Consider the following 27,378-nt stretch of genomic DNA (forward strand, 5'->3'; position numbering starts at 1 on the left):
AGAAATCGAGACCTGGAGACAAGTCACAGAACCCACACACGAATTCACGCAGCCCAGCTCTAGCACCCAGGCTGTCATCCACTGCGTCATGGCATCATCTAAGTAAGCTGAGCAAGTTAAAATAAAAAAATGAAAGGCAATACAAAAACATATAGCAAAGGAGAAGGTCAGAGACATTCCTCGGTTGGTAACTGGTCAGTGTTCACTGGAGAATGCTTCTGGAAGAGTTGGTCCACGGCTGCAGGTTTTAGAGAGGAATACAGCTGGGGGCTCAGAAGGGACAGGCGGGATGACAATGTGCCAATAAAGATGTGTCTACAGTACTCAACCGTATCTGAGTAGTAACATGTCTGCGCTTCCATTTATCTCCAATTTCCACCCCAAGAGACAAAGCAAGTATGACTGCAGAGGAAACTAAGGCCCAGACAAGGCAGGGAAGCTGTGAGATGTCACACAGCACCTGGACTGTGATCTTGACTAGCCCTCTACACTGCTGAGGGCTAATGCCTGACCGAAAGTAGAACACATGCAGTTCCACCAAGATCTGTTCTCCTCAACAACAGAACCACTGAATTTTAGCTGGGCACACTGTAACCCGTGTAAAAGACATTTCCATGCAACTATGAATGGCCATGTGAAGAAGTCCTGATAAATGTGATGTATGTAGAAGGCTCAGGTGGGACTTCTGGGAAGTATTCCTAGAGGCACAATTCTGTGTGTTTGGGGAGGGAAGTAGAGAAGGGAGGTGATCCTAACCCCTCTTGCCTGGGATACAGGCATGATGGCTGGAGCTCAAGCAGCCATACTGAACTTTGAGATGAAAGCCACGTGCTAGGGATGGCAGAGCAGCAAAATTAGAGTGCTTGGGTCCCAAAAGGCTTTCTGAGGCCAACCTAACAGCTCTGGGATGACTACCTCCAGACTTTTGTGTGAAATAGAAATAAATCTGTTTAAGTCACTATTATGTCAGGTTTTCTATCATTTGCAACTAAACATAATTCTAACTAAAACAAGTAAGAATAGTGATTTTTAACTTTAAAAAATTCATAGACCTCCGTCATAATGGTTACATTTTTCAGTATATTTGCTGACTTTAAAAATACAAAAGGACAAAGAGCTACTATGTAATCAATAAGGCTTTTTAACTAATTAAATGAAGATAAATGAATTTTTATTTCATTTTTCACACTGGCATCTACACATATTTGTAAAATCCTAATTTTGACTTATAACATATTGTTTGTGCAGTCTACAGATAGCGTTTAGTATCCATATGAATTTGCTGATCCACTGCAATAATTCTGAGGTTACTCTCAAGGAATCTACAGCCCAAGGTCGGGATCCCCTGCCCTAGACAAAGAGGAGGTCAGGGAAAGCTTCATGGAGGTTTCAGCTGCGCCTTAAAGACTAGGGATTAAGCTGCCACATGCACAAGAGGGGACAGGAAAGGACACTCCAGGCAGAGGGAACGGCATATGTAGAGGCATGGAAATGACCCCGCTCGATCCCACTGCGTTGTACATTCTCACAGTCAGTCTTAAACCTTGGTCTTCTTCACAGTAATCAGCTAATTGCCTTGTGTTGGTTGATTGACAAAATGAATGCTTAAGAATAAATGAGTATGAAGAAATCAAAGAAAGTTATAAGAAAGTTCTTTCTTGAGTGCTAGAGTGACAGTAATCTATAAAAAGCCTTAAAGTTCTAAGATTTTGTACAAAAAAACACCAAATAAGAACAATTATGTACACAATCCCAATTTAAAAATTAAATAAATTAGACCAAATGGTAAGAACCAGGGATTTTCAGAATAGTTTGAAATATAAGATTTCATTTTGTGTTCTACATATTTTTGCACCGAAATAGACAGAAGAACTTACACGGACAAAGTTTACATCAGAGCCCTTTACTAATTGACTTTTAATGTTTGAATAAATAGTACTTACTGCATTTAAGGGCACAACTTAAGCTACCTGCTAAAGGTAACTTTACCTGGTTGATTGAATGATGTTTTTGTTTATTTTATTTTATTTTACTTTTGTTGTTCAAATAAATGAAAAGTCTATTATTTACTCTGCAGGAAAATGCAAAGCAGATTGAGAGTGTGCTCATGTTTTTCTTTCCCTTCCCCCTCAAGAAACTGGCAAGACGGGAATGTGACAAACTGCATCAGGTTTATAAGAGAATAATATGGCCTTTATCATGGTTAGAAAGTTGACTCACCAAACAGAAACTGCCATGAAGTTCAGAAACTGACCCCTCAGACCCACAGGAAGCTAAACTGAACCAAGGAGACAAAAAGGAAGTTCAAGGCTTCACCAGGTAAGTAGCAAACTTAACCCAAAGACAAAGAAACTCCACAAAACAGATGGCAGGATTTCTGGCCCTATATATTTTGCTAAACAATGATAAAAAATCATGAAATAAAAATTAAAACAGCACCATAAATGTTCTCTTATCAGAGCACAGAACAAAAAACTAGCAATTTAGGATGCTTTAGTTATTTGAAAGGTCACAGAAGCCCTCTAAATAAATTTCTTGGGAAGAGAACAAAATAAAAACAGTTAGCAAGAGAGTTAAAATTTTTTTTTTTAAAGATTTCATTTTTCCTTTTTCTCCCAAAGCCCCCTGGTACATAGCTATATAGTTTTAGTAGTGGGTCCTTCTAGTTGTGGCATGTGGGATGCCGCCTCAGCATGGCCCGACAAGCAACACCATGTCCGCACCCAGGATTCAAACCGGCAAAACCCTGGGTGGCTGAAACAGACCGCGCGAACTCAACCACTCGGCCACGGGGCCTAGAGAGTTAAATATTAACTACATCCCTTACAGTTGCCTCATGCTTTATTTTCATATACATTGTTTCACTTGAAAGTCAGTTTCTGCAAATGTCAGAAGGATTTTCACTTCCCTTATCAGATGGATTTTTAAAATTTACTCAAATATTTCCCAACCACTGTATACAAAGCACTATGCTGGGCACCCTAGAGAATACAAACAAGAAAATCTAAACTCCCAACACACCATGGGGCCTAGACTATGGCAGGCTTACCGGAGAGACCTGCTGAATGAATGAATGAATAAATGAATGAATGAATGATAAATGAATGGAATGAAAGGTTTTTCTCAGCATACTCTTCCCCTACCCATCCATATGGCAAGTTCCTACCCGTCCTTCAAGGTCCAGTTCAAATGTTGCTTCCTGTTGAGGCTATCCCATGAAATGGATTGCTCCCCACGTTGTGTTCCTGTTGCATTCAACACAAATCCTCAAGAGGACACATGTCACATTACAGTTGTGTATGTATCCGCTTGTCCCCACTGGACTGGGGCATCTTGAGGGACCAGGATTAGCTCACCTTTGATTCCCTAGCATCTAGTATAGTGCCGGGTACACAGTATAGGTTCAGTTAGTGTTTGAATCAATTGAATAAGTCAGTTGCTTACAGACTAACAAAGGAGAAAATGTGCACACTTAAGTTCAGAATCAATGAAGCTTAAATAAAATTACTCATCTAGATGGAGTTCTAATTTTTTTTCTCCAGGCCGTGTCAAACACGAGCCAGCAGTCCATAAAGTCCATAAAGGACAGTAAAGACTAGCTCCAGAAAGCTCTAGAAGGAGGTGGGAAGGATGGCATTTTAAGGACTGTCCTCAATTAAGTAAAATGAGGACAGGCTTAGTGAGCCCACACAAGGGATCTAAAATGACTGGGGCCTGGTTAGAGGCCCAGTCATCTGAACAGGGAGATTGTAGACACCATGCACAGCCGCCTAGAAAGCAGGGTGGGGGAGGATCATACCTAGTGATCCAGACTGTAGAAAGATGTTCTTTTTGGAAACCTTCCATAGGAACCAGGCAAACAGGCCAACAGGCACATTCTATCACCACAATGGAGCAGCTCAGGGGAGTGTGTATGTGTGTGTGCAAATGTGTGCCCACACACGTCCATGCTGAACACTCACTCTGTCCCAGGCACTGTGCTAAGCTTGAAGGGAAGAGTCATCAATGACGGGCTGGCAAGTGCAATTCTGAAGGGGACACTAACCCCAGGGCAAGTCAATACCCCGCTAAAGTACAGACAACCTGATTCCTAGAGTGGAGGAGCGCCTTGCCCAAAGTCATACAGCTAATTAATGGCACAGTGAAGACTAGACCTCACTTCAGTGTTCCTCCCATGAGCTGGTTCTGCGGCTCCCTCTCTCTCTCCCTCCACAGAACCAGCTGACAACTCTTCAGTGATCCCATGCTCATAAGGCCACGTGAAGAGTCAAAGGCAGTTCATATTTTCATAAGGCCTAATCCAGGTCTGCGACAGGGATAAAAGAATACCCTGCCCATCTCAGATTCTGCAAGAGGTCTGAAGTCTCTCCAGAAAGTCTGCTCGTGGCTGTGCCTTGATCTACAATCTGTCTACACATGGCATCTCACAGCCAGCCTTATTCTGGCACTTCCGGCACCTGAAAGAAAGACAGGAAGCAGTAAATCACTTTTACCTGAGGTTTCTGGCAGTTACAAGTTCCACAAGCACTGGCCAGCCCCGTCAACTCAATCTAAAGCAGTTTAACCAGCCTCTGCAAAAGTTATGCTGCCCTTGAGGAACAGAAAGATTCAGCAAAAACAGCCCAGGTGGTCCCAACAGAAGTGGCAGGTTTTTATAAGTGCTACTTTCCTAAGCAATGTGAAATATTATCACCTTGCATGGTTTGAGGCAGCATTAGTCACCTTCGCTACGGAATTGCTTTGATGGAAGAGATAACACTGTCAAAAAAGCAACAGGGAGCCCAAAGATTAGAGGCAAGAGCCTTCATTCAACCAAAAAAAGAAAGAAAGAGTTTACTTCATAACCACTTTCAAACTAAATTAATGGGATAGTCAAGAATATGTGTCCTCGCTAATCTGAAATACAGAAACGAAGTTTAGGCACAAAGATGTTCAATATATTATTACTTACAGGCATTTGGACACCTCGCGTCCAAAACCAAGGGATTACTTAGATAAATTCTGATATATCCATATGACAGAATCCCAGCTCTTGACGGTAGGACCTTACCCTGAAGACCCAGGGCCTGTTCAAATAGATCAATAAAAGCATACCATGCAGCCCCTAAAAATCATGTTTCAGGTAAGATTGCATTTACAAGAAATATCCAGAATAGACAAACCTATAGAGACAGATGCAGCTTAGTCAGTGGCCAGAGGCTGGGGGAAATGGGGAGAAACTGCTCAGTGGGTCAGAAGTCCTCCTTCGGGACTAGACAGAGGGGCTAGTTGCACAAAACTGTGAATGCACCAGATGCTACTGAGTTAGTCACTGTGCATGGTTAATTTTGTTACACAGATTTCACGTAAATAAATTATTTTTTAAAAATCATGTCTCAAAGGAAAACTTCCTTTGTCATGACACATATTTATGGGGTATTTTAAGTAAAAAGGGGAAAAAAGGATGAATTCCAACCCGTGGTGAGAAAGTGTGTACATGCTAGAGAAAAAAAGCCTGGCAATGGATGCATGCAAACAGTATCTCTGAATGGAGGAATCGTCAGTGTAATTTTCACTTTTCCTCTATGTTTTCCTCTGTATTTTCCAAATTATCTACAATCAAATATGCATTACTGTATTTCTGTAATAAAAAAACAACTATTCCACAAGTGCAAGATATACAGACTTATACACAGAGAGAGTAAGACCTCAATAATATTTTTAAATGCCCCCCCAAAACCTAGAAGGAAATATGCTAAGATCTTAGCTAGCATTATCTTGGGGTAGTGGGATTACGGGTGACTTGTTTTCTTCTTTGCTAATTCCTCAATTACAGAGCAGATGTAAACAGAAAGAAAGAAACTGACAGGAAACAGAAGCGTGAAGACTCCACAACTAGAAGCCCCAGCAGCGCCCCCTGCAGCAAGGAAGTATCACGGCTGGGAGGGGCGTGGGGCCACACCTCTGCCCAAGCCCAGAATCTCCCCGTCTTTGCACTTGGTGACCAGCCACCAGCCACGGCACTCTCTCCTTTCAGCCTGGCTTGCCTACCACCACCGTCCAATTCATTTCCAGTCTCTCTCCATGCCGTGGGAACTGAAGGAATTATTAATAAACATGACAACTGGAAAGAACATTTAAAGCTCATCTTGTTTGTGCCAGATTACCTCAGCAAACTGAAGAAAACATGTTGGTAAATGTTTAATAAAATTCAGAGAGCCAAGAAAACGTGCCTACATGCTTGGGTTACGTTTTCCTGGGCTCAGCACCCTACAAGGGTAATGTCTGAGGGAGAGGTCAGGCCAGTAGTCAAATCAAGTTTGAAGAACGGGACCCAGTGGGGCCATAAGTAATAACATCAGGGCTGAATACTTGGGATGGTAACAGACCAGAGTAATGAACCTGAACTGGTTCAGTGCGGCCTCAGTGGTATTAAACTACCTTGATCAGAAGGCTCCTGCAACAAAAGGCCCACTCAGTTGAAATCTAATCTGTGTTAATTAACGCCCCCGAGAATGAAAACACTGCTTTATCAGTGTGTGGTTCCTGGCTCCAGCTCTCCCATAAAACGTGGCTCCCGGGTGGAGGAGGCTGAGGGTTCCCTCAGAGGCCAGGGAGTCCTGCACCTCCGTATGGGGCTCACCCAGGGGAAGGAGCCCAGGCGACATGGGTGGATTTTTAGAGCTGAAACCTACCGCCCCAAAGGATCCACTGATGACCAGAAGATGAGGGATGGCCCCGACTCCTGTGCAGTGCGCACCCCAGCCCTCCACTCTCCCACCCAGGCCGAGCACATGCACACACACGCTCCCCTCACACTCTCCCATGGCTCCAACCATACCCCTTCCTGTGAACTGGCTTCTCTGTCCACCTTAGGCCAAACGTCCTTTCAGTCCCTGTGGCACCTTCACTTCTGGACGCTGACTCCTGTTCCCTTTTGTCCGGTCTCCAGCCACAGGCAGCCCCTCTGCTCCTGCAGCCATCACAGCCTCAAGTGCCCCCAGCCCTGGAGAAGCCAGCTCAGCCCCCAAGCATTCGGCATCCAGAGTGGAAGGCATGGGCACCCAGGGCCTGAGCTGGGCCAGGAAACAGGAATGAGACGAGAAGCCGCTAAAGATCTAGATTCCAAACTCCCCCCTGGATTCACTCAAATGTTTCCTGAGACCTGGGCGCCAGGCACCAGGAGAGTGAGGATCAGCCCAGTCCCCAGGGAGGGCAGGAGGAGAGGGGACATGCACACCCGCAGGGGCAGAAACAAGGGCTACAGGAGCACACGCGTGGGGAGAGTCTCCCTGGGGATTCCAGGCTCCTCGGCCTCCGTGACTAACCAGGGGGAAGCATCTGGGTCCCCGCAGGCAGTAGGTGCTAAGGACAAACAGGAGAACAAAGTGTCCAGTGGAGAAAGGGGACCCGCGGCCCAAGGTGATACTCTGCCCCACAGGCCCTGCTCAGCCACAGGAGAGGTGCTTAAATAATAAATATCGACAACAACGACTGTGTAACAGCTACAGCCCACGGCCGAGGCCTCCCAATGCCTCAGAGCAGGAACACCGCCATGAGGGAATGTCACCCCAACATACAGAGGAGGACATTGAGGCACAGAGGCGGCTGGCCCAGGGCAGGGAAGAAGCTCTCACTCCAGTTACCACCAACTCCTCGAACCCAAGGTTGTCCTCAAACTTCTGGCTTCCTTTCATCACCGCAGTCGTCCCCTCACCCCCGCCATCTCCAGCCCGTCCTCCCCAAGAACAGACCCAGCCAGCAGCTCCCCCTTGCCCCCTCCAGGAAGCCCAGTGCCGGCTGTGCCCTTGGGGCTCTCGGCTGAAGAGCCTGATTCTCTGAAATACATTCCTCCTTCCTAGCTACAGTTTTTTCCAAACCCCAAACACAAAGCCCTCAAGTTTTAGAAAAATCAGGTCATTGAGCAAAGTGTCCCGAGTTAGGTCTCCAAACCGGCCCCACCGCGAGCTGGTTTCTCTGCCCCTCACCAGGACGACGGAGGCTCCAGAAGACACGGCAGAATCTTAGCACCTCAGCTGGGAAGGGCACGGAGCGGCCCCAGCTCTTCAAGTGGTCCAGACGCCTGGCTCCACGTGGCCCCTCAGAGACAGGTCTCACTGGGAAGACCACCTGCTCCTCACACCTGCCCTGTCCCTCAAAGGCACTGACGCTCCCTCGGCTCCCAACCAGCGGCCAAGAGCTCCGGAGAGTTTACAGTTACGGCGCAGGCAACCGGAGAACTGGCCCAGAAAAGAGGCCCTCAGCCCCGCACCCGCCCCTGGCCACGCCTGAAGGGGCATCCCAGCTGCCACTTTCCCCAGGGTAGGATCTGCAGGACCCCTGGGGGAGGTGCTGAGGACCCTCCTCACCCACCTCTGCCCCAGCATCTTTCCTGGAAAGGAAATCACTCCCTAAAACAACCATAAGTCTCCTCTCCCGCAAACTCAAGTTCCGCCTGTGGGAAGAGGCACCTTGACGGGCCCCTGGGCAGCTCGCTTGAACCTGTGTTTCTGACTCTCTCATGCTCCCCGGTCTGCCCAGCGCCCAGGAGCAACAAGAAAAATCACAGTGCCCCAGCAGTGGGGCTTGCCCCTGGAGCCTTGGGAACTAGGTGGCACTAAGGGGGTTTCTGAGTTAAAGGTACCTCTCCCCAGGAGAAACCAAGGGCTGAACAGACATTTTGGGAGAGGGCAATGAGGAGCAGGGGCAGCCACTGTGGCCCCTGGGGACAGTTGCCAAGTCCCCTCTTGGCTTCCACCTCCCCATCTGTAGAACAAGAGGCCTCCACTCCCCACCCCAGGGTCCACACATCATGAAAGGCGAGACCTTGTACACAGTCCAGTGTTCTGGGAGGAGGGTGACACCGTCCCTGTGCAGCTCCAGTGCTGGGATGGGGGGTGGCGAAAACAGAAAAGCAGAGAAGCAAGCACCTGACCAAGCAGCCATATTTGGTTTTTCCAGATTTGAACATCATTTATTTTTAGAGGTACGTGTTCCACTTTGGTTGAGGTATCTTCAGGTTCCATGTACCTTGCTTAATTTAGGACATTCTTTTTCTTTTCAGTGGTGGGGTAGGAGTTAAATACAGCTTCTCTCAGCCACCCCTGGATTCTGAGCCCTAAATTTAACTCCAAAGAAACCTGTCTGCCCTACTTCATGATTCCTACTCTCAGAAAAACCATTACCTGCTTGTGAAAATCAGAGAGCTCTGACAATGGAGCACCCAGAGAGGTGTGTCCTCAGTCACAGGGCCCTGGGCTGCAGCACCAGATCTGTCATCAGCTGACTGGGGAGAGGGGACAAGAAGGGGGACAAATGGCCTTACTTCATGGCCTAAATCTTGATGACCATTCCCCTGGGGGCCTGGAGAGCTATTGGTACAGCCAGTCAGAATGGCCAGGGTGTGGCCACAGGTGTCCCATTCTAGCATCCCTAATGCCCGGCACGGGTGTCCACAGGGAGAGGAACAGCCTGGCATCTGATCAGCAGTTGCAACACATTCGGACAAAAGAATTAACTGCCTATCCCTCCATCCCAGCCCCCAGCCTCCTCTCCTTGATTTTTTTTTTTTTTTTTGGTTTTTGCCTTATTTTATTATATTCACAATGTTTTACAACCATCACCATTATTTATTTCTAAAACTTTTTCACTACCCTAAACAGAAAAACTATAATCATTAGTTAGCAATAACTCCCAATTCCTCCCTTCCCTCCCTCAGGCCCTGGTAACCTCTAATCTTTCTACTTCTACGTATTTGTATGTATCTATTCTAGGGACCCCACATACATGGAATCAGATAATATTTGTCATTTTATGTCTGGAAGCATAATGTCTTCGAGGTTCAGCTACGTTGTAGCATGCATCAGAATTTCATTCCTTTTTATGGCTGAATAATATTCCATTGTATGTATGTATATACCATATTTTGTTTTTCCATTTATCTGCTGATGGACACTTGGGTTATTTCTACCTTTTGGCTATTGTGAATAATGCTGCAATGAACACTGGTATACAAGGATCTGTTTGAGCCTCTGCTTTTAATCCCTTTGGGTATATACCTAGAAGTAGAATTGCTGGATATGTTAATTCTGTTTAGATTTTTGAGAAACTGCCAAACTGTTTTCCACAGTGGCTGCCCCATTTTACATTTGGACCAGCAATGCACAAGAGTTCCAATTTCTCTAAATCCTCACCAATCCTTGGGTACCCAAGCCCCAGAAAATGGCCTTTCCCTTGTACCCTAGGATGTCTGAAGGTGTTGACATCAACTGAGAGGCTCAGGAATAACGGCAAAGGACTGCAGCCAGCTAAGAGAGTTTCACCCTTGCTTCTAGTCAATATGGTAAAACTCTAAGCAAAAAACAGAAAGCTGGAAGGACAGGGCCTGCCTGCTTCTGAAAGTCAGAATGCCTAAAAATGGAGGGTCCAGCCAGATGAGCCCTCTCTCACAGGTCGCTGGGCTGCAGAAGCAGAGCATTCAGCAGATAACTAGGGGGACATAGGGGTCTCCAAAGTGGGGCACACTCAACTATGAGGTGCTCAAGATGACCCACTGCAGTTCAAGAAGAAAATATTAGAACATGTTTATCACGTTTATTTTGATATAATCCTTTTAAAGGGGTGTGTGTGTATCTTATAGGTACATTAGCACAGCAGCTTATGTATATAATTTATAAATGAGTATATATATTTTGGGGTACATGCTAATTTATTCATGGGATATATATAATCAAAAAAGTTTGAAGACCCTTACCTTAGACCAATCTCTTCTTTATCGCTGTTTTTCCCTTCTGATTTTTATATATTGTACCAATGGCAATGATAATGACACAGGGGGGAATAAACTCACAAAACCCACCAGCCCCTCAGAGCCTGACACTTCTCTACTGTTAACTCACCTTTAGGGGGAAGTGAGAGACAGCTGTGGAGCAGAGGGGAGGGGAGAATGGACAGGCAGCATTTTTTCTCCATGAGACACCCACTCTACTCTAGCTCAAAGCCCAGAAAAGGGAGCTTGGTAGCCTAAAAGTTAAGAACTCAGCTTCTGGGGCTGGCCCCATGGCCTAGTGGTTAAGTTCGGCATGCTCCGCTTCAGCAGCCTGGGTTCTGTTCCCAGGCACAGACCTATACCACTCATCAGCGGCCATGCTGTGGCAGCGACCCACATACAAAACAGGGGCAGACTGACAACAGATGTTAACTCAGGGCGAACCTTCCTCAGCTTAAAAAAAAAAAAAAGAAGAAGAAAAGCACTTAGCCTCTGAATCAGAGATACCTGTGGGTGACCAATGGTATCCCATTAACTTCTGTGGCAAATTAGGTCATCTCTCTTGACCTTGATTTTCTCATCTGTTAAATGGCAAATTGTAATATCAGCACCTACTTCATAGGGAGGCTGTGGGGAGCAAATGAGACAGCCGACATGAAGCACCACTGTGGTGCCTGCCTGGCATATCCGAGGTCTTCTAAGAAAACAGACAGGACTGAGGACACACAGGAGGCAAGAGAAGGAAAACTCCAGATGGAGCTGGGAGAGTGAGGCGGGGGGAGGCCTGTGTGCACACAGTCGTAATAACTGCCCCATGTGTGCCACAAACATCCACTGAGCAACCACAAGTGTGGGGCACCTTGAGGAACGTAAGTACAAGCCAGAGATGAGTCTAAGCTCCTCTCCAGGTGTCACACAAACCTGCCAGGGCACCAGAGAGAGCGAGCAAGGCACGGGGCCACCTGGAGTCACTAGGCAGGGTGTGACAGTGAAATTAGGAGCTTAAGCTGGAGAGGGCCTGACTGAGATCCAGGGCCTCGACAAAAGGTACCAACCTCCTGCAGTAACACACACCACTCAGAATCCAAGAGGAGCCTTTGTTTCAGTTTCCCTAAATTTTCCATTGAGAGATTTTTTTCAACCTCTTCTTTTTTCCAAAGAAAATTCTGCAGAAGGACTTTGTCATCTCAGATACCAGAGCAGAAACTCCACTCCCTGCTTTATTCCTTCAGTCGCCCCACCCGCGTTGGGCCATGAGGGTTTTACTGCTGTTGTGTGCCTGGAGCATCTGCCTGCATCACGATCTGGGGCTCCCTCTTCTGCCTCAGCCACCTTCACCGGGCTGTCCCACCGTGGGAAGAGCAGTCCCAGCTTTGTGGCTTCACAAAGTGGTGAAGCGGCTTCCTGGTTCACCTACAAATGGGCTGCACAGTAAATCACTTGTCAGAGACAGGGAGCCTGGCATCAGGGCCTCCTGGAAAGGCCACCAACCATAACAAGGCCATTGAAACCCTCCTAGTCAGCGCAAAATCGCTTATTCCAGCAGAAACACTGAAATCATTCCAGGACACGCATGCTCTCGATGTCCTATTTTTTTAAGTTCCCTACCTTGTTTTTTAAATTGACTGTTAAACTTCAGCTCAACAACTCAACAGGTACATTATTAACTCCAAACACTTCTGTGGCTTTGTTAGTTAAAGTTTAGAAAAGAACATTCCCATTAAAATATAATTTCTCCAGCAACCTCCAAAATAACTCAGAGAACATTTCATTAGGGCAAATCTCAACTAGCACCGCCCTCCCACCTCCCTCCACAAAAGATTTTCCCAAACTGGCTTCTATTCTCCCATAGCAGAGATAAGTGAAAATCTGGACCATTCAAATTGACCCTGGGCTGGGTATCTGAGGTCTGGGCAGCGCTGATCAAGGACAAGTGCTAAAGAGGCACTCAAGGGTGACTCTCTACCAGACTGGGGAAGGGGAGGGAGAAAACCGCTCTGCTTAACACCACGAGGCCCGCCATTCCTGAGCCCTCCTTACAAGCCACAGTGGACAAGTCACCTCCTGCCAGGGAGTCCAGGGCCCCAGTGGACCCTGAATCCAGGAGAGAGCAGCACACCAGCCGTGACTTTTGCCTCACCTCCCTCCACTAGCTTCCCTTCTCCAATGCAAAGGTGCTCCCCAAACTAGGTTCCTCTGGTGTGACAGGCCAAGAGCCCAGAATGAGCCCCAGACAAGCCCATGTCTTGTGCCCTCCAGGTCCCAGAAGCACCTCTATTACACAGAGACTAGACAGCGTGCTGCCTCCACCCCACTCCTCACCAGCCAACCTCAGCCTTGGACTCTAGACTCTTCTGTGGACCTACTGCCCAGAAACGAGGGTTCATCCAAATAAGAGTAAGTTGTTCCCTAATCAACCCCCTGGGGTGGAATGGGGGCTCAGGGCATGCAGGAGAGGGGAAAGAAGTGATACAGAGAAGGAAGGAGAGAAAGAGGGAGAAGGTGGGGGAGGGAGGCAGGGGGGGAGGGAGAGAGAGAGGACAAGCAGACAGAACCCCATTCAGCCCAAGCCAAAACCAAAGTCCAGCTGGGATCTGGTGCAGGCAGAGGGAATAAAGAGCTACTGGCTCTACCCTCAGGACATCATCTGGATGTCAAAGCGGGGTCGGCCCTGCCGGGCCTGTGGTGTAGTGGTTAAGTTTGCAAGCTCTGCTTTGGCAGCCTAGGGTTTGTGGGTTCGGATCCTGGGCACAGACCTACACACCACTCATCAAGCCATGCTGTGGTGGCATCCCACATACAAAATAGAGGAAGACTGGAACAGACGTTAGCTCAGCGATAATCTTCCTAAGCAAAAAGAAGAAGATTGGCAACAGATGTTTAGCTCAGGGCCAATCTTCCTCACCACCAAAAAAAAAAGAAAGAAAGAAAAGAAGGAAGTCAAAGGGACAGGCTGCCAAAGTATTGACTAGTTTGACAAACCTACCTTGAAGTAGGAGGCCTCAGGCACCCCGAATGCTCATCAGCAGAGAGACCTGCATCCCTCTCCCCTCAGGCAACTGTGAGGGAAACTGTTCCCAGACTCAGAGCTGGACACAAGGACACACGCACAGCACACATGAGGCTCCAGGAGACCCACTGGGCCATGGAAAAGGCCACTCTCCAGTCTCATTCCTGCCCAACTCACAGGGGCGCCAGTGCCTACACCAGGCTTCTTCCCGGCCACCGTCTGTGGACGCAGGGCTTTCCAGGGCAAGGCTCCTCTCACTGTCCAGGGGTCCCTCCAGATGCTGCTGTCCAACTCGGCTTCTGCCAGGCCATCTGGGGTGGTTCACCCTGTGCTGCATCAGATTAGCGCCACATACTGCCAGAACTGCCACACGCCCACCCGCCCTCTCTGAAGGGCTGCTTTGTGTTTCTTGTAGCAAAGGAAGAAAACTGTTTTTGCAGCTGAAAAACACAGCTTGGAGTCTTCAATAGAGCAATGGAGGCCAAAAGCCACCCGGCACACCCAGGCCTCCCAGCTCACTACCAAGACGCCTGCATGCAGAGGCTGGCACGATGGACCTGCAACCTCAACAAGGCTCCTAGGGACTTCCACTGCCCTGCCTGCCACCCTACACCACCGCAGACTTCTGGGGAACCTGCTAGTGCCTGACAGTCTCTGGAAATGGATCTACCTCTCTCTCTATACCCCACCCGCCCCCTGCCAAGAAGTGCTTAAGGTCTAACCTAGATCCTTCCTGCTTCACCTTAAGTCCGCTGGGGACCTCAGTAGAAAAGCAGGCTGCCTAATGTCCTTCCTGGTGACCTCTGAAATACCATGAAGCCAGGAGGTTGACCTCGTGGGCCACAAAAAGGAAATTGTAAAGGTTTGGGAGGATAGGGGGAGATGAGAGAAGATTCTGGCTCTTTTGATGCAGGTCACTGCCTGGAGCTATCTCACTCCCTCATCTGTCCCCTCCCTGCGACTCAGTGTCAATCACATCCATCATGCGACAGCGGTGTGCCAGCTGACAGAATTAGGGCTAAAGGATCTCAAGAGGCTGATTCTCTGCACCCAGGACAGCCATACGAAATCTAATCGGGATAAGCTTAAAGACCCAAATGTGAGTCCAAAATCTCTCAGGAAAAGTGGTCTAAGAGGGGAAGGAGAGGCTGAGCAGCTGCACTCGATGGAACACGATTACACATTAATAGGGAACCTATTTTGATTTTAGGCTGCATTAATGGAAGTATAAGGTTGAGAAAAAGAGAGATGATGACACCACCCGGCACACAGTGTTCAATTCTACATATCACAGTATAACGGGCAAGCACTGCTCACACACATCCCTTCACTGGAGAAAGCCATACCTCCCCACACGGCCAGGCTCTGACTGTCAGCCACCATGCTCCATCCTCAGGGATGAGCCCATGATCCAAGCAGGGCCAACCAGAATCTTCTCTACAAAGTGACACACACATCCTGGGAGAGTGAGCCTCTCTCTTCCTGACAAAGGGGTCAGCAGAATTGAAAGGTGGAGAGAGAGCAAAGCCCTCAAGATGCCCTTTGAGCGCTGGGTCCAACAGTGCCAAGGCCAGGTCAGATCTACCCTTGGAGTTCCCAGTTACTGGGACCATTTCCTTTTATATTTCCTTTTATGTTTAAGGTAGTTTGAGTTGGGTTTCTGTCATGTCCAGAGTGAAGTGCTGACCAATACGCACTTTAAGAGGATACTGATAAAATGGAATATGTCCAGAGCGGTACCAAAGACAGTGAATAAACGAAAAACCATGCTTCGTGAGGGAACAAGGATGATTTAACTCAGAAAAAGGAATGCTTGCAGCCACATGGGAGCCTCTTCAAATACTTAAAGGAAGCAGACTTGTTCTTTGTGGGGCCAGAGGGCAGACCCAAGACATTGGTGGAAGTTATGGAAAGGGGAATTTCTGGGAAGTCTGAATAAAACAACAAAACTGATGAATCTGAACCCATCTCCTACTCCATTCCCTCATGCTCACTGGATTAAAGCAATTCCTTTTCTCATTCCAAAGTAGCTTATCTTGAACAAACTGCAACTTCTATAAACCTCAGCTTCCCATCTGTACAATGGGGATAATACTCCCTCCCCTAACAGCTCCATGGTGTCATTTTAAGGATCAAAAGAAAAAATGTAAATGGAGGGTGCATTGTCCTTGGCTGATATCCTGGGACCCACAAACGACTCTTCTAAGAATTTATCCCGAGGAAACAACCACAGATGTTCATAAAGACAAGGGTGTTAAAACAGCATCATTCATAATAATGAAAAAAAATCAGAAACAACCTAACGTCCAATAATTGGGGATCCCTCATAAAAACCAGATACTGTACAGCCATTGGAAATCAGGTATAGAAGAATAATTAACGATACGGAGAAATGTCTACAACAAATTAGTGAATGAAGCAAGAATCAAAACCATACGTACATGATCCCAAGTTTGTAAAATTTATATTTGCGATGATAAAACAGGAAGAAAAAAACACTAATCATGATCATCCCTGAGGGATTATAATATTTTTTCATTCTTTGGGCCTTTCTCTATTTTCCTAACATATGATAAATATGTATTCTTTGTAAAATCAGGAAAAAGTTACATATGCTCTAAAGTGCTTTACCAACTGTAAAGAGCTACGGAAACAAAATAGTATGGTTCTCAAAAAGGGCTCCCTGCCTCACTTGTCTTTTTTGCTCTGAACACAGCAACTAGTCCTTGATTACAGAATGTCTTACTCTCTATTTTTTTAATAGACAGAAACAGATGAGGACAGTGAGGAAAACATTGGATTCTTACAAAAGACCCAGATTCAAGATTCTCTGTGACCTTCAGGAAAGTGCATTTCCTTATCAATAAAATGAGGAGGGCGAGAGCGCTGCTCTGTACGTATATGGACTTATTCACTGAGAACCTCCCAATGCCAGCCTGTTTCGTAATTTTCCTTTATCTGCTAAGGTAAAGGGAACATTTTCCACATCATTAGTTAATATTTTACAGCGCATTTTAAATAGATGCATAGTAGTTCACTGTATGACTAGCGTGAGTAGTAGGAGTTTTTTGCTTGGTTTGGTTTCCAACGTAGAAATAGTTCATCTCCTCAGCAGCCCTTTGAGCTTAGGTGTTCTGGGTGCCGGACTGTAGAAGACACTCAATAAATGCAAGCTATTATTACTTCCATAGCCACTATTATTGTTACTACTCAGGTTCCAGTGAGGTAGCCAAGTTCAGTCCAATATTTCAGGTTTTGAAAATGTTTCTCTGGAAGCCAGGAAAAATGCAGATATAGACATATTTTAAAATCTTATGGGGCTGGTCCTGTGGCCTAGTGGTTAAGTTTGGCGTGTTCCACTTTGGTGGCCCAGGTTCGGTTCCTGGGCGCGCACCTACACCACTCATTGGCAGCCATGCTGTGGTGGTGACCCACACACAAATAGAGGGAGACTGGCACAAATGTTAGCTCAGGGCCAATCTTCCTCAGGAAAAAAAGAAAAAATCTTGCCTGCCTTCTTGTTTTCCAAACATTCTGATGAATAGGCATTAATGTGCACATACACATGTGCTGTCACAGCACCTAATTTTCACAAATGCCTGAAAAACTAGAAACCTTGTGGCCAGTAACCATACACCTTAGCATAATAAAACAAAGAGTTTCCCAAAGAGGCATAAACCCCAAAGCCTCTAGCAACTCCACGGACCTAAATGGTTTTGTGGAAAAAAAGTGGACTAGTAGTTAAAAGAGAGGTTCAACTCTGAATCAAAGACCCTCTCAGCGTCTCTGCTTCCCCAGCTATACAATAGGAATAAGACTTCCTGGGTCGTCTGCCCTACAGGCTGGTTATGTCTGGGTCAGCCCGTATTTCTAAAAGCATCCTGTGACCTGAAATGCCAGGGATCTGTAGGGAATGTCATGGTTTCCCTCTGATCCCTCCGGATGCTTACCACGCCCCAAATCAGCCCTCCGACAGTCCTTTCCAGCCCTTCCCTCTGAGTGGGCAAGGGCTCAGGCCACATAAAGCCATCAACTGCAATGTTCAAAATTAGCAACCATGTCTGCACAAGGTAAAGAGGAGATGTGGGGGCTAGAACCTCAGTTAAAGGGCCACCAGCATACAGACATCAGACTCAGCAGGGACTCCCAGATCAACCACCTTCACACCAGCCTCACATTCACCCTGACAGCAGAAGCGGGAAGAAACATGGGAGTGAGGCGAGATGCTTCTCTCCCTGCCCCTCCTAAATGCCATGCACGGTGCTGAGTCCTGGGATAAAAGAGACAACTAAGGCGTTTATGGTCTCACCACATGGTCTCAACCCTGGCTGGACATTAAAATCACCAGGAGCTTAAAGAAAACACTGCCGGGGCCCAACTCCAGAGATTCTAATTCATTCATTTATTTTATGATCAGCGACCACAAGAAAGATACTCCCTTTTGGAAAGGAATCTCCAAAAATCTTATCCATTACTGGTTAGCTAAATCATGATAAAACTGTATAAGGAAATATTATGCAGCCATTAAAACTGATGAGATAAACATTAATTAAGGACATGGAAATTTTTTCCAATATATAATTAAGTGAAAAAAATACAAAATAGTATATATTGTATTACCCTATTTTTATTAAAACACACACATATACATAGACACATGTGGGTATACATTAGTCTCCCCTTATCTGAAAGGGATATGTTCCAAGCCCCTCAGCGGATACCTGAAACCGTGGAGAGACCCAAACTCTACAAATTCTATGTTTTTTCAGTATATACATATATATGATAACATTTAATTTATAAATTAGGCACAGTAAGAGATTAACAACAATCACTAATAATAAAATAGAACTAAAATGATACATTGTAATAAAAGTTACCATACACGTTAGCAACATCAACATAGCGATTTTTTTCCCCTTCCTTATTAAGTCGAGAACTTTCACTGTTTCACTTAAAGAAAGTACTTACGGCTTCTCTTTGGCATATCTGAATTGCCAGCATCACTACTCTTGTGCGTTGGGGCCATTATTAAGTAAAATAAGGGTGATTTGAACTTAAGCACTGCAATACTCATAGCATATGCAGTTAGGATCCGCCAGACAAAGGGATAACACACATCGTGGGTGGGGCAGAGCAGGATGGTGTGAGATTTCACCACGCTACTCAGCACAGCACACAATTTAAAACTTAGGAAGGGGCCGGCCCCATGGCCGAGTGGTTAAGTTCATGCACTTCACTTTGGCAGCCCAGGGTTCACCAGTTCAGATCCTGGGCCCAGACCTACACACCACTCACCAAGCCATGCAGAGGCAGCGTCCCACATAGGAGAAATAGAATGACCTACAACTAGGATATACAACTACTGGGGTTTTGGGGAGAGAAAAAAAAAAGGAAGATTGGCAAGAGATGTTAGCTCAGGGCCAATCTTCCAAAAAATAAAAAAATAATCAAGCCAAAGAGATCAAAAAGAAAAAAGAAACTCTTATGAATTGTTTATCTCTGGAATTTTTCATGCAGTATTTTCAGACCGTAGTTGACCACAGGTAACTGAAACCGTGGCTAAGGGAGACTACTGTACCAAAAAATGTTAATAACGATTACCTCTGGGTGATAGGATTACAAGGGATTTTTATTTTCTTCTTCTTGTTTGTCTGCATTGTTTAAACTTACAACAATGAAGATGAATAACTTTATAACACAAAGAAGCAATTTTTTTTTAAATGCTTGGAGTAAAGCTCCAATTTTGCCACCGTTAAAGTTTCCAGTCAAAATTGTGGCCTCCTCCCAGCTAGCAAGGCATTGCAGGTGAGTCTGCATTCTAAGACCCGTTCCACTCAGAGGCTCAGCAAGCTGCTGTGGGCCAGCCCACTCCCACCTCAGGCAAGGGCTCTGCTCACTGCCCGGCTCCCTGGGCCCAGGTGGCCCAGCCCTTGGGGGGGGCGGGGGGGAGGTGGGGCATAGGGACTTAAGAAGGACCTGAGGCTGCAGCCACAGGGGCCATTTGGCCAGAACCCAAAGACCCAAAGGAAAGCCTCTAGAATTTCTCAGGGTATTTGGCCTTCTGAAGTGAGTGACATCTTGGTCCCCACCACCTGGGCCTTCAGAGATAAGGGTTGGAAATGAGCTACTGAGCCCTGGGCCACTGGCGAAGATCTGAGCCCAGCTAACACCTCTTTGAACTTCTGATGTGGGGCCTCACTGGCCCACAGAGGAAGGGAGGGTGCTGATCTCTGTAGCTTGTCCTGTTCGAAACATTTTTCTTGTTCCATTTCTAATGTCCACCCTATCTCCTTTTCCCCGATACCCCTTCTCCCCTACAAGGGCAGAAACCAGGCTGGAAAGACTGGCTCAGCCAGAGAAGAGCCGCCGTGGTATGGGGCAGGAGTGCCGAGAAGCAGACTTACAGGAAAGCGCTGTACAGCTTGAAGGAACTCCCCTAACCGCTGAGAGGCCCCATTGTTTCACTCACCTCTCAGGAAAGGGGGTTGCTGTGTAAAACCCCACCCCTCCAGGCAAGATCTACCTGGGAGCTTGCTTTGTAAGATCTCATCTCTGCAGTGAGAAGCAATGTTTTCACTCTGATGGAACAACCAGGCTATGGAGCAAATTGTTTTCTTAGAGCAGCTCAGATGTCTGTCCTGTTCCTTTTTTTCCCCTCACATGACATTTCCTTTCAAAGCCAGACCTGAGGAGGGGATCATGTCTGCTTTGCTCACTACCATATGCCTAGCTTAAGTGCCAGGACAGACACTCAATAAATAACTGTTGAATGAATGCACACATGCACGCCAACCGTTCCTTAAGCTGAACACCGGGCAGTGTGTGGTCACACACCCCTAGACCAGAGCACCCCTGGACACAGCTATCTGTTTCTTTCTACTGTGGGGACCACCACACACCCATGTCAAAGTGGACCTGACACCCCTAGTCCACCTCAGCCGGGGTATCCCTACCCCTCCCACTGCTATTCTTGCAGATGGGTAAACAGTCTAGAGAGGTGAGGCAAATCCCTCGCCCGCCTCCATCACTCCACATTTGACCCATGGCCAGTGAATCACTCTAGAACTGTTTCCCCCATGTTACCTCTCTATTTGAAGGCCTTCAACAGCTCCCCATCACCCAGAGAATGGGGTGAAACTCCTCGGTCCAGCCTCCAAACTCACCAACCTCCCTCCCTTTCCAACCAAGTTCCCACACTCCTCACCTCCAAGGAAGCCCCACTTCAGCCAAGATCCATCATCTTTACACCAGCTCACACCCCTCCTTCCTCTTCTCCCTGCCCACCTCAGTCCCGCTGGCTGCTCCTCTTCCGGATTCCTCCGCCTCCTGCTTTCTGTGCTCCGATTTATCCCTCACCACCCACTGCTGTATCTCTCCAGATGAGAACCAGTGACTTCAAGCAGATGGTAGACTAGACAAGGACAGTGTCATCCTGGCCTCTTCTCTGTGTCCCTCACTGTCCAGCATCATATGAAATAAATACCTGACTGGTTAACTCTCACCCAGCCCCAACTCAGAGCCTCCCACCCCTTGCTCACCATCCAATGCCAAACACACACGGGCAACACTACCTACTTGCCCAGACCATGGCCCAGTCCCTGCTCTAGGATAACTGGCAGCTAAGGCAACACACACGGGCTTGAGGGTGGATGGACCCATGGTCAAATCCTGGCTCCAGCAGTTCCTAGCTGGGCAACCTAAGGAAGCTATTTAACCTCTCTGGGCCTGGTATCCTTGTCTGCAAAATGAGGTGAGGTATTTCCTTCATCTTCAGGCTGCTGTGAGGACGAAACAACATAAGGTGCTAGCACTCCGCAGATGTAAGGCAAAGCTTTCCCCGCCCTCTTTGCCATCCCAATAAAAACACATGGGCTCAGATGTTGTACGTGAAAACCGGTTGGACAACAGGCACAGCTCATCTCCCCTCACCTCCAGTTGGCTCCCTAAGACAGAGGAAACAAAGCCCGAATTTATTCCCGCTCTTCCCAAGCAGGGAGGTCTCTGGAAGAGGTCTTTGTTAACACAACTTTAGTTTGAAAGCTCCTTTATGGGCCCGACACACTGTTCCTGTCTGTAAGAGGGAGGGAGAATCAGCCTACAGCTTAATATCACTTAATGCTGAGAACAAGGCCTTTTGTTCACATCCCTCAATTAAATTCTGCAGTAATTAGTGGCCACCTACTCCTATTGCTTGAGGGAAACAAGGCAACAAGAACAGGGCATGGTCCTTGTTCATAGAGACCCAGACACAAAACAGTTATCAAGTAACATAAGACAGAAAGACACACACAGGGAAAAAGAGTAAACCCAACCTTGATGGGCTTTCGAATCACGGAGAACAACAGCAAAGGCTAAAATGGCTAAATGCTGCACATACGTCCTTCCATTCTTGCAGCTGATATACACACGCATCTTGCTGAGTTTAGAAAAACTGACCTGCAGCATCATTTTACGGCTGCATGGCTCCATAATTCAGCTATCTGATTCCTAACTGATGGACAGATAGGTTGTTTTCAGTGAACATCCCTGTACCTGTACCTCTGCAATTTGTCTACTTACTATCCTGGAGGGACGGAGCCACAGCGAAGGAACTGCTCAGCATCTGGACTTTTGATTCTCTCAATAAACAACAAAACCATCCAATGCGCATATAGAGAGTTTTACCCTTTCCCAGAACATAGACATATAAACACAATAACAAATGTGCACACACACAAATGTACCTCGTGTCTTCCTCCGTGCCCACACCCCTGCCTCAGTGCAGGTCTGCATCCTCTCTCAGTCTCACTGTCATGGGAGTCCTCTAGCAGATCTCCCTGCACAAGGCCACCAGAACGAGATTTGTAAAGCTTCACCCTGATTCTGCACTCCAATGCCTCAAGTCATTCCGCCCCCGGCCCAAATCCCTTCAGGGCAGAGCCCCGACCCTTAGCCCACCTACAGCCTGATCTACAGGGCAGCCTCTTCTCCAATGCCCACAGCCCCACCTTCACCCAGTGGCACATTTCTACAGTGCCGAGGTGTGCTTGTCCTCTACCCTGCACCCCCTCCCTTTCTTACCTCTACCCTACTCAAGTGGCACCTCTTCTGGGAAGCCCCCCCTGCCTCCCAGAGCTAAGTACCAGTGAACCTTCTATGTGCTTATAGCAAAGCACTGCCAGACTGCCATGTTCATGGTGTCCATCCACTCACACCTTCACCTCCATTTCTGGGCTCCAGGAGGAAAGAGACCATATTCTCTAGATCCTTAGATGCCTAGCTCCGGGACACAGTAGGTCTAGCAAAGCTTGGTTGGTTGAATGAATAAATAGGAATACACAAGAACGCATGATCTCTGGCTCCTGAAAACTCTGGGAGGCAGGTAAAGCTAGATGGTTATTCCCATTTTACAGATATGGAATTTGATACCCAACTTACTCAAGGTCACAGAGTCAGCTGGTGACAGAACCAGGATAAAGCCCAAATCCTCCTGACTATTGAGCCTAATAATCAGAGAAGTGAAGTGGCACAAACCATATACATCACCACAGCTCCCTGAAGTGAAATCTTGCTCGTCTTCTCTTTCTAATGCCTTTTGCCATTTTCATTGTTTTCAATGAGAGGTGATACAAGATACTCAGTCTTTGAGAATACAGCTCTATAAAGGCAGCAAGATGGAAAAAAGATATATTCCCTCCTTCTTTTTTTTCAATTATTTTATAGAAATAGCTAAAGCAATCCTGAGAAAAAAGAACAAAACTGGAAGCATCACAATCACTGACTTCAAAATATATTATAAAGCCAATAATCAAAACAGCATGGTACAGGCACACAGATCAAAGGAACAGAACTAAAAGCCCAGAAAGAAAACTACACATCTACGGACAGCTAATCTTTGACAAAGGAGCCAAGAACATACAATGGAGAAAGGAAGTCTCTTCAATAAGTGGTATTCCCCTCTTCTTGACCAGAGATTGGTTATCTGGCTCATCTCAAGTCAGAGCAATGCTCTTTGTCTATAAATCTTCCTCATTTGGTTACCAAGTGTCCCTTCCACCGACAGGCAAGGGCATCCATAAGCAGGTGGGTGTGTGTACACAGGGTCTCCACATCTTGTGAGGCTACCATGTGTCTGTCACCCTCTGTCACCATAGGAGTGGCCACATCAAGGAGCTCAGTCAGCAGCTGAGAAGGGGTCCTGCCACAGGCAGACTGGAATGAAGCAAGAACGGCCCTGACCCACAGCAATGGCCAAAGGCCACAGGAAGTGCCAGGCAGGACAAGGAACTCCTGCTTAGACTTCCCTGATCCACTGCACCTCTTCAATTCCTGTTACTCCCAAAGAAAACCGGTCCAGTGTGGAGCCTAGAAAGAGACACACTCCAAAAAGAGAGATGCGACATCAGACCTTTGGAAGGAAGTACAACGGCAAGAACCACCAGCATCTGTTGAACGCTCGCAGTGTGTCAGGCGTTGTTCTAACACTTTACGTGGATTACCTCCTCACAACAAGCCTATGAGACAGGTGCTGTTATCAGGGCACGTCTAGGCCCACACAGTTAGTGGTGGAGCCAAGCTTCAACCAGAGACAGCCTGGCCAGTGGGCTCTCACACAGGCTGGGTTTACAGGGGACGGTGGTTAGGGAACTCCCAAACTCTCCCCTGGTCCAGTCTGTTTCCCTGGATCCACAGCCCCCACCCACAGGACATTCCTGGCAGAAGACAGAACATGCACAGAGGCATGCAGATGAAAGCCAATGAGGCATCAGAGAAGAACAAGCCATTCTTTGAGGTGGAGTTATGCTTTTGTTTGGTTTGGGTTTGGGGGGTAGGGGAGAAGATAGAGCCAATTGCTGAAGGGTCTTACACATCAGGCTAGACTTTGGACTTAATCTCGATGAGCAGAGGTGCACCAAGTGCCCAGTACTTAGCATGCAGTAGGCCTTCAATAAACAAAAGTTCCTTTCTCCTTGTGCAGAAAGGCCAATGGGGACTCACCAAGGCTTTCTAAGCCAAAGAGTAACAAAATCAAATTTGCATTTTAGAAAGAGTATTTCTCTGTTCCTCCTGTCATCTCAGATGAAGCCCTTGCAGAGTAAATGTGATACTGATGATGATCAGAATATTAAAATGACATAATGATAAATGCACTTATTAGGTGTTTACCACATGCCAGGTATAACCTTTACACTTTATGTATGTTAAATTCATTTCATTCTCACAACAATTCTATGAGTTGGATGCTACTCTTATCCCCATTTTGCAGATGGGAAAACCGAGGCCCAGAGAGGTTAAGCTGGGAAGTGTTACCACTGGGATTCCAACCCAATAGGTCTGACTTTAAAGCCAGTGCTCCTAAGCCCCAGGTGGCCCTGGCCCCAGGGAAGGAGAGCCTCCTCCGGGACCTGCTGCTCCCTGCCCTGCAACGACACTCCGGACCAGGTCACAGGTACATCTCCCAGCCACCTCCAGCCCCTCCCCCCCAGCCCTCCTCTCTCTCTCTACCACCAAGTCAGCCAAATGCAAAAGACCCCCAGGCTGGAAGCACCATCTTCCCCCCAAAGGCTGCTAATATTAGAGGGGGGAAAAGGAGCTGCAAGAAAAAGTTGGCTCTTGAGAGGCAAAGAGAAAATGAACGAATGAGGAGGAGTGGGCCACCAGATCCCCTCAGATTTCAGGGCGGAAAGTGTTCAATTAAAATGCATTCTGCCGGTGCTCAGCAGCAGCATCTCAACAGAGCCACCATTGTCTCCGTCTAAACTGCTGCTGCCCACAGCCCAGCAAGCAGCAACGAACAGGCTGTCGTCATGGCACCGGAATGCGGGGTCCTGGCCCTCCCGACAGCACCAGAAACGCCGCTCTGTTTACCCACGTTGCCCCTATTTAAAAACAAAACAAAAAGCCCCACTCCACCCTCGGCCCTTCAGCATCCAAGACACCAGGGAAGGACAGCCGGTGGTGGGAGGACACTCCATATGCCAGCAGTGTGAGGCGGGTCTGCCAGAAAATTCCCAATGAGCTGGCCAGGCTGGGAGACACAGGCCCCCCCACCACCCGGATGCTGAAAAAGTACTTTCGAGAATATATAAAAATCAGATACAAACAGCTATCTGCATGGGGCAGAAACAGCTCTGGAAGGGACCCAGGCCCCTTTAGAAGATCTTTATGCCCAAAGAATCTGGAATGTTTGGCCAAGGGCTCGGAGTCCAGGCGCTGTTCATGCAGACTCCCTGCATAAATGAGAAACCCTGCAGGGCAGAGACAGGCCTGTGCATCCAGCCCATTCTGAGACAGAGCAAGCTGAGGCCAGCCAGCTGGCCATGGCTACACCATCCCAGCCTTCACCCCAAACCAGGGGAGGGCCGCTCCAGAGGCAGGGGCCTGGAGCCAGGCTCACCCAGGAGGCCGAGCTCAGAAACAGGATGCCAAGGCTGACTGGCACATTCAAGGTGCTGCCTTGTCCCCACTCCACTCTGCCGAGGTCCCAAGGACAGGTTTAATCAGTAACTCCAGACGGGAGCAGGAAGGAGAGTTAAAGGTACTCAGAAACCCATTCATCAGTTCTAAGAGAATGTGAAACTCTTGCTACCTGGGCGCCCGAACAAACTCGTTTTTAAAACCCATTCTCCTAGGCAGCCCTCTGACCTCAGGTCCATGACTTGGCAGGTCACAAGTGGCCCTTGATGCTCGGCTCTGGCCTACTCTCCCACCTCTCAGGCTTCACCTCCCTCACAGTATCCCAACACACACACACGCACACGCACACACACTCCCTATTGGTCCAGCGACGTGAACTATCTAGACTTCCTGGACTCTATATACTATTTGAAGATACCACCTTATCTTCTGCCTCAAAGGCTTTTCTTCTTCCTGATCTGGCTAAATCCTTACCCTTCAGGACCCGACTCCAGCATCACATCCTTTACAAACCTCTCCTTGACCTCCCCAACTAGCTGATCACTCTGAGCAACAGAGCAAGAACTGCACAGAGCCTCCCGGGACACAAGGAAACTTCTCCCTAATGAGGGGGCAGGGGACAGAAGGGGTGAGAGGGACTACAACTGACTCCCTGTATTCTAGAACTAAAAGCAATGGGGGAAGTCAGAGCAGAAAAGATTTCAACTCAACTTAAAATGGAACTTCCTAATGATGAGGATGTGACGATTACAGGAGGGGCTACCCTGTCAGGTAGCGAGCTCTTTCTGTTATCCAAAGGAATCAGTCAGAGACCATTTGATCAGCACTGCAGCCAAAGGTCTCTCTGCTTGGGGTGAGCAGGTAGACCACATCAGGGACCACAACAGAGACCCAAGACCTTTCCATAAAGGCCTGAGCAGGGTGGAAGAACAGAGGAGAGATGCTCACAGTGAAGTCCTCGGAGGAGCGGAGTGGCTCTTAGGGTACAGCAGGCAACCAAGACAAGGGAGAAGCAGAGATGGAGAAGGGAGACATTCCATGGGGCAGCTGACCTGGCATTCCCAGGAGCAGCCACGTGACTGGCTGGCAGCCCCTGATCGCCAGGTCAACCTCTCCAGTCCAGGTTTGTAGAGGCCAAGACTTTTCTCCTGCCTCCTCTCCTGCATCACTGCCACCATCACCACTGCCCCCACCACGCCTCACCATGACTACTGAACAGAAG

General features: G+C 47.5%; 1 protein-coding gene across 23 annotated transcripts in view; it reads right to left on the reverse strand.

Moving 5' to 3' along the window:
* PLEKHA7 (pleckstrin homology domain containing A7) overlaps positions 1-27,378 on the reverse strand; it is a 198,509-nt gene that overhangs the window by 146,563 nt on the left and 24,568 nt on the right. The window contains exon 1 of one of the 23 annotated variants that reach the window (XM_070626512.1): positions 13,734-14,070. The exons of 21 other annotated variants lie outside the window; for them this stretch is intronic. The gene's annotated coding sequence lies outside the window, so the exon portion shown is untranslated. Of the gene's footprint in view, positions 1-13,733; positions 14,071-27,378 lie in introns of those variants that run through there. One more of the 23 variants, XM_070626497.1, reaches the window with a different exon arrangement.

Source organism: Equus przewalskii, chromosome 6 (genome assembly GCF_037783145.1).
Source record: "Equus przewalskii isolate Varuska chromosome 6, EquPr2, whole genome shotgun sequence".
Taxonomy (NCBI): domain Eukaryota; kingdom Metazoa; phylum Chordata; class Mammalia; order Perissodactyla; family Equidae; genus Equus; species Equus przewalskii.